The following is a 12,806-nucleotide window of genomic DNA, read 5'->3' as shown; positions in this document are numbered from 1 at the left end:
CCACAACTCCTTCCAAGAGAACCTCCTTTTCTCAACTCCCTCCCATCTCATCCACTGCCCTTGCTTTGCTTGAGAAATGGCCTTTGTGCACCTCGGTGCCTGCTCTTAACCTTGTGCACTCCTAGACCATTTATGGTCAATTAGGTTTGTTCATATTACGTTCATTTTGGCATTGTTAGTCTGTACGGTATAAATTCAAATTAGAAACTACAAAAAAGTGCTATTTTTGGGCCTCCTATTTATTTATTTATTTATTTTTAACAAATGCATTTTGGAGTTATAAGGCTTGAAAATTATAGTTATAGGATCTGGTAACAGACAAACTTGCAGGTAAGAGAAAGTCTTGCAAAGATTCGGTGCCACACTCAGGAAACATAGCTTGCAGGTCGCTCCCCAAATCGTCGCATCAACTGATCATGTGTGAACTTCACAAAGGAGTCATATTGTTCTGCCAATTTTGAAATCATCGTCTCCTCATATTCCTCCCGCACCTTCTCTTCCCTTTCTTTCAGCAAGCGTTCACAGATAATCCCAACTTGTCTGAGTGTGAATAATGGTTGTTCTTTCCTAGTTGGAGACACTCCTCCAGAAGATGTTCCTGGCATGCTGGAGCCACTCATAATAGACAACTGGGATGGGTACTCGGGAGAATAGCACTCTGGCTGTTGGTAGCATCCATTTAGATGCTTCCTCTTTTGGATGCGTTTGTACTCCTGCTTGATGTTGTTCAGGATTTGTTCTGCATTAAGTCTTGACGATGATTCTCCAAATGGCGAGGGTTTCATGCGAAGGTAGTTACTGGGGCATGAAGATGATGGGGACACGGGGATCCATCTTCGTCTTTTCGCGGACATTAGGCTCATCAATGGATTTAAATCCATGCTCCTCTTCAGGCTGGCCCCACACGACATGACTTTTGGTGTGAAAGTCGCCCTCTCCAATTGCTGAGATGATGGGGACACGGGGATGCATCTTCGTCTTTTCAGGGATGTTTGACTCATCAATGGATCAAAATCGATGGTCGTCTTCAGGGTGGATCCACACGACATGACTTTTGGGGTGGCAGTCGCTCTCTCCAATTAACTTCAGCAACTTGTGGTTGCATCATCACTGTTGACATCATTATAACTGTCCATAGTGACATCATCAGTATGACATTGTCTTCAATGATGACATCACTGTGGCAACATCACTATACGATACCCTTCGTCACTGAATTTACAATTTATGGTAAATTAATTAAATGGTCAATTCATTGATTAACACTTTGAGTGCCACGACCCTTGGGCAAAAGGTTGCTGTACTGTGCCACATAGGCCGCAATGCATTTTAATATAGCCATATAATTTTTTGTGTTCCTCTTATATGGACAACCAATAGCCTCAATGAAACTTTGAACCCTTCTGTTTCATTTAAAAAAAAAACTGTGTTTATAAACCGTTCCATTTTGGAAATACACCCCTCTGAAAAAGAGTGTTTTCGACCGAAAAGAGCATGCTGAAATTAGTTTCTGAGATAATCACATCTTTATGTTAGAAAGGCGACAGAATGAATTCTGCTTTGAGTTGAACAAACATCGAGCCTGCTGCTGCCTGCGTGTGTGTGTACTGTCAATGGTTGTATGCTGTTAGTGCCCTGCGTGCCCCACCCCCCTCCTCCTCCTCCTCCGTGGTGGGAGGAGTCGAGTGTCTCTGCTGCGGTTTGCTCTGAGTTTGATCTGCACTGAAAAGTCCGCTGCCTGCATCCCCCCGCTTTTTTACAGCGTGTCCTCGGCTCCCAGCTGAGAATAATGTAACTTTTCAGAAAGACGCTGGTGTCGCCGTGTCGGCAACTAAATCATATGGATGGACTATCGCAGCGGACACGGATGGGGCTCAATTGTGGCAGCAGATGACTGCTGTTCACAGGCACAGCTAACGTTATGCTTCAAGCATATCAATGGCGATTTCCGTTTCCTCATGACTTCTTCTCTCTTTTCTCCTGGCCTTTGTCTAATCGGGAGGGCACTGTCGCCACCTAAGGGTTCTGTAAAATAGGTTAGACACATTCAATAGCACCCATATTGTAAGAGGCGATGTAAGAGGCTTAGATCGACATCCCCCCGTCAAAATATGAATTTGGAGTTATTGACGCCATTTGGCGTCGCTGGCAGCCTACGGTAAATTTCTCCTGACGCCATTTGGCGTCGCTGGCACTCAATGTGTTAAAGGGGCCATATTATGCATTTCTTAATTTTGTATCATATATATGTTGTTACAATCTTGGATGGTCATATTAAACATGGGCTAAGCTTCAAATAAATAATGTGAAAGTGTTTTAATGTTACCCCCATGAACCACCCCTCGCGCCTATGAACTCTCGTAGACGAGATGACATGGATTTATGGCGATTTTGTGCGAGAACCATAATTTTTGTGACGTCAGTAAGGACTTGTTACCCTGGCAACAAAGCGTTGCCGCCGGCCGGCGCGCAGCGCGCGCACGCTAGCTCCCACCCTTCCCCTCTCTCTTCCCTGTTCTGTGTTTCAGTAACCCGCGGCGGCGTCACCGCTCACCAGGCTCTCTCTAGCCTGGCTGTCTGGGACTAACACAACAGTAGTAGTCTCATATGAGCCGTTTTCCCACATGCGTACCGGAAAATTACCTGTAAGTCAATATCGGACATTTCCCTTCACACCTCTCCTCTGGCATGTGGGAATCTATCAGCGAAATTGCCTGTATGTGGGGGGGGGGGGGGCGGCACTGCAGAGCGGGTGGGGAGTGACGTGTCGGCAAAACTCCGAATGGTGAAATAAGTTTGCTTGTTTATCCGTTCACCTGCATCGCGTTGAAGCACTTTACAGACTGGCTTCCTTCATTTGATGTGTCCGGGCTTGCCTTGGCTGTCAGCAACGTAAGCAAAATACTTCCACTTTCGCTTCGTGCATTTGCTTAGTCCCTGTCGGGCTGTGACTTAAGGAGGAGGACGGACTGTGGCCAGAGAGCGAGCAGAGAGGAGAGGGGAAAATCAGCACAGCACACCCACACATGAAGCTGACATAGGCTACTGCTGTTATTATCACAAGATCATTTCGCCAGTTTGCTTTAATGTGCGCGAATGATTAGATTATGCCTGCTGGAACATTAAGCAACGTGTGTACACATCGCCCATGAGAGTGTCGCGGAAAATGACTGCACCCGTTTCTCACTAGTATCCGCTAAAGCGCATACCGCTCTTCTGACAGGCTAGAGAGTGGTGAAATCTCCGCGACGACGGGGTCGCGCTTATACCGGCACGGTGCCTTTCTCACATGCAGGCATTAGACCATGTACCGGTCATTTTGCGGTACAAAGCGCATGTGGGAAAAGGGCTGGAATAACGGATTCCAGACCGCAAAAACAAGGAGACGACATGGAAGTGAGCCAGGATGTAGGACTGAAGTGGTAAGTTCTGAAAATATGTGTCTCATTCCAGCATCGGTCCAATGTGCTGCTAGGAAGCGCTAACGTTACTTACCGGCTGGGTAACGTTAGCACTTGCTATTTAGCCTAGCAGCACAGCTGCCTTATAGACATGAACAACCGATGAATGACGAAAGGCACATATTTTCAGAACTTGTAACGTTAGTCCAACTTGCTGACTTCTCCAAGTCCTCATTTTGGTTTGGTCCGTGTAGCCTTTGCTAGGAGAGGCACACTATAGTCACAAGCATTTGGGAAGTTAGCTAAGTAGCTACATTAGCTAGTGTGAAGCTCCCGGTGTAACGTTATGGCAGGCCGTGGTAATAGAATCCCTGCTTGGCCAGCCACTGAAGGAAATGTCCGGGTGCAGCCCGGCCTAGCGGAGCTGTAGATAGCTAGGGGGATGTTGATAAATCAATTGATAGCTTGCTTTATGTCCAAGTCACGTTTTTCATCGATGGTCAAATTCGTTTTGACAATCAGTTGCTCGTTGATATAATTGTTTTACAACTACCAAATTTAGTAGCCATAGCAGAGATTGCCTGTCTGTTTCTGTTATGCATGACTATCTATCTATCTATCTATCTATCTATCTATCTATCTATCTATCTATCTTATCTAGATAGATAGATAGATAGATAGATAGATAGATAGATAGATAGATAGATAGATAGATAGTCAGACAGACAGACAGACAGACAGTCGCTTCTACAGCGATAGCTCTCTGGGCAGAAGTTTGCAAACGCAAAAACTCCTCGCGCTGCCCACCTGGAGTATTTTCCGGAGGGTGGGGGTTCAGGGACAGGACCTAAAAACAGAGCGTTTCAGACAGAGGGTGAACTGAAGGGGGCAGTGAGAGCCAGTACAAGATAAACAATGAGTTTTTTAAACTATGACTGATGCAATAAGTTACTCTACTGGAGGCCAACAATAAAATAATAATACATTATATTAGCAAAATATGGGCCCTTTAAGAGTGCCAGCCACTTTTGGAGAACGGACGCTCCCAGTGCCAGAGTTTCAGAGCGTTTTCAGTGATTTCTCGAGGCCCACAGAATATTGTGTGATATTACTATGTAAACACCGAACGCGCAAAAAGAACAAGGAGACTCTATTGTATCATCAGCAAAAAAAGGTTTATTGATACCATTTTCCGTTCTTTAGTTATGAGCCGGAGAACATAGGCTGTTTTGAGCAAAAAGACACTTTTCAAATTAGAAGCTGAGTTATTCCGCCTTTTGTGAAATGCAGCATTTCAAGCACATTCTGAGTCTGAAGATAATATTTTCTGATGTAGTGACGTGGTGTAGTTGTGTGGTGCATGCGTACCCCACCCCCCTCTCCCCCCCTCAGCTACAAACTCCTCCCCACACTAGTAACACACAGCCTCACGCACCCAGCGTCTATTTTCGGAGTGCTTTTTGTGCGCCGCCTCCCAGGCAGCGCGACAAGGAGCATTTCCTTGTCGCACTGCAGGGAAAGGGTTGGCACTTTGGCGTCGGGTGCTGCCTTTCTGGCGGCTAATCGTGTGAAGAAACTATGCAGACAGACAGACAGAGGCAGAGGAGCTCAGTTGTGTGCGCGGATTGACTGCTGTTGCCAGGCACCGTCAGTTGCAGCCAGAGCAATCTACATGGCTCTGGGCTGCAGCATGAGCGCTTTCTCTTTGATCAGGGGGCTTTTTCAGGCTATATTTCGGACATTTCTCTAATCTGGAGAGCACTGTCGCCACCTAAGGGTTCTGTAAAATAGGTTATAGACCTCCAATAGCTACAATATTTGTACAGGAGATGCAGAAGGCTTTGATCGACGTCCCACCGTCAAAAAACGCATTGGACGTCGATCGACGTCCTTGGCACTCTACAGTACGTCACTATTTAATTGGACGTCGAAAGACGTCCATGGCACTCAATGAGTTAAGTGGTTAGCTATGAGTCGGCTGTTAGTAATGCACAAGGGTTCCCAGCAAGCATTTTTTCTGTTGAAAAGACGTTGTAGAATGGAATTTTACCACTCCTCATCCGCTATATAATAATTATAACAGCTTACATAAACCAAATTGAATGAAACTATATTTAAAAGTATATTTAAAGTCATACATTACTTTGGCAAATTTGGGTATTAAGTGCAGAAGATAGGCTTGTGTTGTAGTAGTCCATAAGAGATACGGGTGATGAGATGGGAGCGGGTGTGGGGTTTGAGGTGATTAGGTTGCTGAGATCTTCTGGGTTGAGCTGTCTAATGTTACGGTAGGATATAGTGCGAGGTACCCTTGATTTATTGAGCGATAGCGTGGTGTTGAATAATATAACTTTATGGTCAGAAATTGGTAATTCGACGTTGGTGATATTGAATGGTGTAATACCGGAACAACAAACTAAGTCAATAATGTGGCCTTTATTATGGGTTGGAAAGTTAATATATTGTACAAGATCAAAGCAATCTAACATTGCTTTAAAATCTTTTGTGAACAAATTATCTATATTGTCAAAGTGGACATTAAAATCTCCCATTAAAACGATATTAGGAGACATTGCACTAAGGGTGGTTAGAACGGTTGAAAGTTCAGTGATGAAGATATTTGATGGCTTGGGTGGTCTGTAAAGAACAGCAATAATAGTGGGTGTAGAGCCATGAAGTTTAGCAGCCAGTAATTCAAATGAGGTAGCGCTCTCACAGAGTGCTGTTCATTGTGAGCTGTAGAAAGCCATCAGGGTAGCGCTCTCACAGACTGCTGTTCATTGTGAGCTGTAGAAAGCCATCAGGGTAGCGCTCTCACAGACTGCTGTTCATTGTGAGCTGTAGAAAGCCATCAGGGTAGTGCTCTCACAGAGTGCTGTTCATTGTGAGCTGTAGAAAGCCATCAGGGTAGCGCTCTCACAGAGTGCTGTTCATTGTGAGCTGTAGAAAGCCATCAGGGTAGCGCTCTCACAGAGTGCTGTTCATTGTGAGCTGTAGAAAACCATCAGGGTAGCGCTCTCACAGAGTGCTGTTCATTGTGAGCTGTAGAAAGCCATTAGTGTAGCGCTCTCACAGAGTGCTGTTCATTGTGAGCTGTAGAAAGCCATCAGGGTAGCGCTCTCACAGAGTGCTGTTCATTGTGAGCTGAAGAAAGCCATCAGGGTAGCGCTCTCACAGACTGCTGTTCATTGCGTGACAGTATGGAGTTACAGTACCAGGACGCTGGCACTGTTGTTTTGATGCTTTCTATGGCCCCTCCCCCTCCGCTGGTGCTGAGAGTCCTGATTTACAAGTGATGCACCGGGGAGAGAGAGAGACCATTGGTTCTCAACGTGGGGTCCGGGTACCACCCAGGGGTCCTTGAGGGGGTTCCAGGGGGTCCCCAGCAAATTGATGAATCGTTACTTAATTTACAAGAGGTTAACACAGTTATGGCCCAATTCCACCGCAGGTAGTAGCGCGGTCCCGCTCCGCTCGACTCGATAAATGGTCTCATTCCACCGGTAAAAACCGGCCCAGCCCGGTTTGATTTGGGGCTGAGTCGTGCTACTTTTAGTACCTGCCTCGTCGGGGTTCTATTCTGCGAACCCGGGTTCATACGGTGACGTGAAAACATTGTAGACGACTGATTGGTCAGGCAGAATCGTGTTTACTGTCTATCCTACTGACTGTCAATTAGGGCTGGGCGATATGACGATATATTTCGTCTAAACGATAGAAAATGTATTTCGTTTGATATGAAGCTCTATCGTTTATATCGCCGTGTCGCAAAACACAGGCTTTGCGGCAATAGTTTACGTCACAACGCTTTGTGTTCTTCCACACGGCACATGCGCAGCACGCACGCTGCTAAAGAACAGCAGAAACAAACATGGAGGGAGAAACTGAACCTCCAGCGGCTCCGACACCACAACAAGATGACAACGAGGACCAGCCAACGCAAGAAGAGGAGCTTGTACCTAAAAGGGGTGCTTCTTCGATCGCATGGCTGTGGTTTGGATTTAAAAAGACCGACGTGGAGCAGAAAACCGTACTTTGTAGAGTATGCCGCAGCCCGGTCACAACAACGGACTCAAACACCACTAACCTATTTTACCACCTGCGCAAGAATCACGATAAAGAGTACGGAGAGAGCCAACGTCTGAAAGCCGCAAGACTCAGAGCACAGTCGAGTTGCGTTGTTAGCGTTAGTGCTCAAAAGAAAGAAAATAAGGTCCAGACGTTACAAGAGGCGTTTGCCCGTGGCACACCATACAGCAAAGACTCCCGAAGATCCAAGCAGATCACTACTGCCATTGCAAAGCACATCTGCAAAGATATGGCTTCAATTTACACGGTAGAGAAACGGGGGTTTCGTGAGTTGGTGCAATTTGCAAACACTCGATCCAAGATACACAATGCCAAGCCGAAAACACTTCGGCCGAGTCGTCTTGCCTGGCTTATATGACGAGTGCCGGGCCAAAGTGGAGGATGAAATACACCAGGTGATGTACTATGCTACAACAACAGATATGTGGTCGAGCCGAACGACACATCCATATATGAGCCTGACGATCCACTTCATCGACCAGGAGTGGAACCTCCGCAGTCGGTGCTTACAGACTAGCTATTTCCCAGATGACCACACGGGAGAAATGCTGGCCAGAGGTCTCAGGGAAGCTCTCGAGTCGTGGGGACTGCATGAGGATCACATGGTCTGTGTCACCACAGATAACGCCTCCAACAACATCCTTGCCCTTCAGCTGAATGACTGGACACGCCTACAGTGCTTTGGTCACCGTCTTCATCTAGCCATTGGTGAGTGGTCTAACTCTAAACCGATGTAAAATAAATAAATATATATATAGTTTAATATTTATATTTATTTATTTATTTCAGTACAGTAATACCTTAATGTAGTCTATGGAAACATTTTAGTTAGAGTAACAGCCATGCTAACAACAGCCATGAATGGCGAAATACTCCTCCAATTGAGTTTCATTCTGAGCTAAAAAAAAAAGCTAGAAATAAGAATATTCCACCTGCCTTTTTATCATGATTTTTCCCATCCCCTATAGAGTGTGCACCTCTATAAAAATGCAATTTTCCCCATCATATACAGTATGTATTATTTATATTATATATATATATATATATATATATATATATATATATATATATATATATATATATACCGTAAATTCCGGACTATAAGCCGCACCGGTGTATAAGCCGCACCTGCAAAGTTGACTGTTTTTTACATATATAAGCCGCACCGGACTATAAGCCGCGGGTGTTTTAATGTTTTTTTTTGTTTTTTTTTTATTGTGTTTTAATGTTTAATTACCATATGTAAGGGTTCATGCACAGAGGGGATTGTCGGGAAAGAGATGGCTGTTTGAGGAAGCTCCCATTTATTAACATTTCAACAAAACAACATAACACAACACCACCTGTGTTTCTTTTTTACAGTGCACACAGTGTCATACAGTGTCATACAGTGTGGTGAAAAGAGGGCAAGAGAGGAAATTAAAACAGAAGTGGATTTATAGTTAGAAAGAGTGCTAAAGAAGAGAGAATTCCGTTTTTTTTTTTTTGAAAAAATCCATAGATAAGCCGCACCGTTATATAAGCCGCAGGGGCCAAAAAACGCCAAAAAACGGGAAAAAAGCCGCGGCTTATAGTCCGGAATTTACGGTATATATATATATATATATATGTATATATATATATATATATATATATATATATATATATATATATATATATGTATGTGTAATGCTTTTTACCTGTCCTGTAATAAATCCTGTAAAAAATATATAAATGTATAGATTAGACGTTACATTTACTTCTCGTTTATTTACACAGGGAAAAGTGTGAAACTAACACAAGTGGACCGAGCAGTCGGCGTCTGCAAGAAGACCGTGGCTGCCTTCTCCAATTCATGGAAGAGAAGACGGGAACTGGCCAAGGCTCAAGCAGAACAAACACCACCCTTGCCCCCTCATCAGCTGATCACAGAAACCCCTACCAGGTGGGTCTCGATGCAAGAGATGGTTGAAAGGGTCATTGAGCAGGAGAAAGCTATCTCACAGGTCCTCCGTGCCGACAAGAAAACACGTCATCTGGCCCTAACTTGGCAGGACATGGAAGTTCTGGAGTCCATGAACAAGGCACTGAGTCCTCTCAAGGAGTTTACAGATGCCTTGTCTGGGGAGCTCTACCCAAGTGTTTCCTACCTGAAACCCGTCCTCCATCTGTTCAACAACCAGATACTCAAGCATCAGGAGGAGGACACTCCGCTCACCACGACCATCAAAGAGGCCATACTAACCTACCTAAATGAGAAGTATGATGACCAGGCAACCGAGGAGCTGCTCGACATGGCTTCTCTTGTTGACCCTCGGTTCAAAACCACATACATCAAAGAAGAGAGGATCGACTACATGAAGACGAGAGCTGCTGCAGAGATGCAGAGGCTGGTGGCTGAACAAGCAGAGGCTGTCCCCCCCCCCCCCCTGCCAACAGCCACAGCTGCCAGAGATGAGGATGAGCCAGAGGTGGTCCCTGCTAAGAAGAAAAAGAAGAGTTTGAGCAGCTACTTTAAACAAGCAGAGAAGCCAAGCCAAGCGGTCCCTCAGTCAAGCAGAGAGTCCATTGAAAAGGAGCTCAACCTCTACCTCCAACTAGATGCTGGTCCAGACACAGACCCACTGGAATGGTGGAGGCAGCATGAGGCACATTTCCCCCTAGTGGCCAAGCTAGCAAGGAAATACTTGTGCATCCCTGCCACAAGTTCCCCATCAGAGCGCGCATTCAGTGCAAGTGGGAACATTGTTACATGTCAGAGGTCAGCACTTAAACCAGCAAGAGTTGACCAGCTTGTATTCCTGGCACTCAACCTGTAGAAGCCTGAAACGTTGTCTGTCTGTCTGTCTGTCTGTCTGTCTGTCTGTCTGTCTTTATGACTGTCTGTGTTGCTGAATGCTGCCAAGTGCCAAATGTCTCTTTCTTTTTTTTAATCTTTGGATGTTTTCATATCCAGGCTACTTGAAGGACTTTTGTTATACTTATAGTATAGTGTATACTATATTGTGATCCTTCAGCTACACTTTAAACTTTGAAGGGATCCATTTGTATTTTATATAGCAATTTTTTTTTTATTGTCTAGGCCTGTATTTATTTTCGTTTGCTCTGCTGCTACCATTCAAACCACATTTCCCCCTAGTGGCCAAGCTAGCAAGGGAATACTTGTGCATCCCTGCCACAAGTTCCCCATCAGAGCGCGCATTCAGTGCAAGTGGGAACATTGTTACATGTCAGAGGTCAGCACTTAAACCAGCAAGAGTTGACCAGCTTGTATTCCTGGCACTCAACCTGTAGAAGCCTGAGCTTCAGCAACACAAGGCAAAAAAATGTAAACGTTGTCTGTCTGTCTCTCTCTGTCTGTCTGTCTGTCTGTCTTTATGTCTGTCTGTGTTGCTGAATGCTGCCAAGTGCCAAATGTCTTTTTTTTTTTTTTTTTTTTTATCTTTGGATGTTTTCATATCCAGGCTACTTGAAGGACTTTTGTTATACTTATAGTATAGTGTATACTATATTGTGATCCTTCAGCTACACTTTAAACTTTGAAGCGATCCATCCATGTTTACATTTTGTATTTTATACAGCAATATTGTTTTTATGGGCTAGGCCTGTATTTATTTTCGTTTGCTCTGCTGCTACCATTCAAAAACTTGGAGTGTTTTTTTTTTACTTGTTCTATTTTACATGTACTGTATATCATGATCCTGATTTGGCTGCTGCACTTTAAACTAGAAGTTTTACATTTGTATTTCAAACTGAGTGTTTTAGTTGACTTATATTGTAAGTGTTACTGTTTTCTATGCAGGCTACCTCAGTACCTCTACCTCTAGACAAAAAAGAATATTTGGAAGTGAAGTAATGCATGCATGATACTGAGAAGTCAGAGAGAGTGGTGTTGTTACCCAGTAGGCTACTGGCTACATGTTCGATCAGAATCAGAACAGAAGTTGTCGACATGACTGAGAAATGTTGAGCATTTAAAAGTTTGAAAATTTGCACAAAATTTCTAAATAAAAGAAAAATAATCAAATATGAGACTAAGTAGCTTTATTTGAGTATATCATTTCAAAATGCATTTCCATGAGGTAATTTTATATAAACCATTGAATTTACTGAAAATGTGCTGTATCGTGATATATATCGTAATCGGGATATAAAATGAGCTATATCGGGATATGGGATTTTGGTCATATCGCCCAGCCCTACTGTCAATGCAGCGCTGCATACCAGTTTAGTGGGGGCTTACCTTCTCTTCTGTTATGCTTTTCCATCAGTCTTTTGTGTTGCTGCCTTCGCCTCTGGTGAAATAAAATCGTGGCGGTGGTTTCAATTGTCCAAAAGTCCGCTGCTCTCAGGAAGCGCTTGTGTAGTTCAGTGCTGCGTCGGCTCCACTAGGCCGCAGGCGCTTTGGTGAAGCCGCGGTCTTGCCTGGTGAGAGGCGCCGGGGTAGAGGCTTCACTCTAGCGCAACCCCTGTCCCTCGCGCCCGTCCTTCACGCAGCGCATGTGAGTTTTGACTAACAACAAAGTGATATCCATTCTCCTGGCCGATTGTCAATTTTGCCCATGTACACTGTAACACCCGCCCAACATGCTGTGATGCTATGAGCTGGCTGCTCAGGCCAGGATCAAGGACTGTGGTCATGCCAGCACTGCTCTCTCTCTCTCTCTCTCACACACACACACACACACACACACACACACTGTAGGTAATTTAGAGGCACCAGTATTTCATAAACAGTTTAAAAGTTCTGTGTATGGATTTAATTGTAACGTTATATGTTATAGCCTACTTCGGAACATGGGCGGAGGGCAGATATGCGGTCGCTATGGCGACCAGGTGTGGGCGGGGGCAGATGAACGGCGGTCGAAGCAGAACGTCCATCGGGTTGAAACAAGTAGAGCCGAGTGGTGACGGGCTGTGCAGGGCTGTAAAATGTGGTGGAAATGAGCCATTAGAGAATGTATAGAAGTAATGACTGTTCTAATCATATTTTCTGTTATCTCTCTACCTACAATACATTGACTTCTGTACAAAATCTTATCTTTGGGTCACTGAGGGGCCCTTTACACGAGGACAGTTTCTGAAAGAAACGACACAATAGCGTTTCCTTCACACCTTTTCCTTCACACCTTCTCCCTGTTTACATGAGCGCTGTTGAATTTTTAAAACGCCGTAATGTACATGCCAGGTCGCTAGGTGGCAGTGTGATCACCTTATTCTTTGCCCATACAAGGACGCTTACTGCATGACGTAATTTCGCTTTAAACGCGGAAGTAGAGTACACTTTCCGCAGTCATTTAGACTTGCCAAAAAGCTTTTTTCAAGCTAAAAAAACCC

General features: G+C 44.6%; 1 protein-coding gene and 1 pseudogene across 2 annotated transcripts in view; one reads left to right on the top strand and one right to left on the bottom strand.

Moving 5' to 3' along the window:
- Window positions 1-12,806, top strand: part of ulk4 (unc-51 like kinase 4) — a gene marked incomplete at its 5' end in the record, with an annotated part of 283,649 nt that overhangs the window by 75,699 nt on the left and 195,144 nt on the right. The window lies entirely within an intron of this gene.
- On the bottom strand, window positions 366-1,049 carry LOC310781725 (akirin-2 pseudogene; annotated as a pseudogene). The gene has a single exon. The product of its transcript is annotated as an akirin-2 pseudogene (transcript).

This window comes from Poromitra crassiceps (genome assembly GCF_964638095.1).
Source record: "Poromitra crassiceps genome assembly, chromosome: 1".
In the NCBI taxonomy this organism is placed as follows: Eukaryota; Metazoa; Chordata; class Actinopteri; order Beryciformes; family Melamphaidae; genus Poromitra; species Poromitra crassiceps.
Note: the sequence above shows the minus strand (reverse complement) of the source record. Positions and strands in the feature narration are given on the sequence as shown.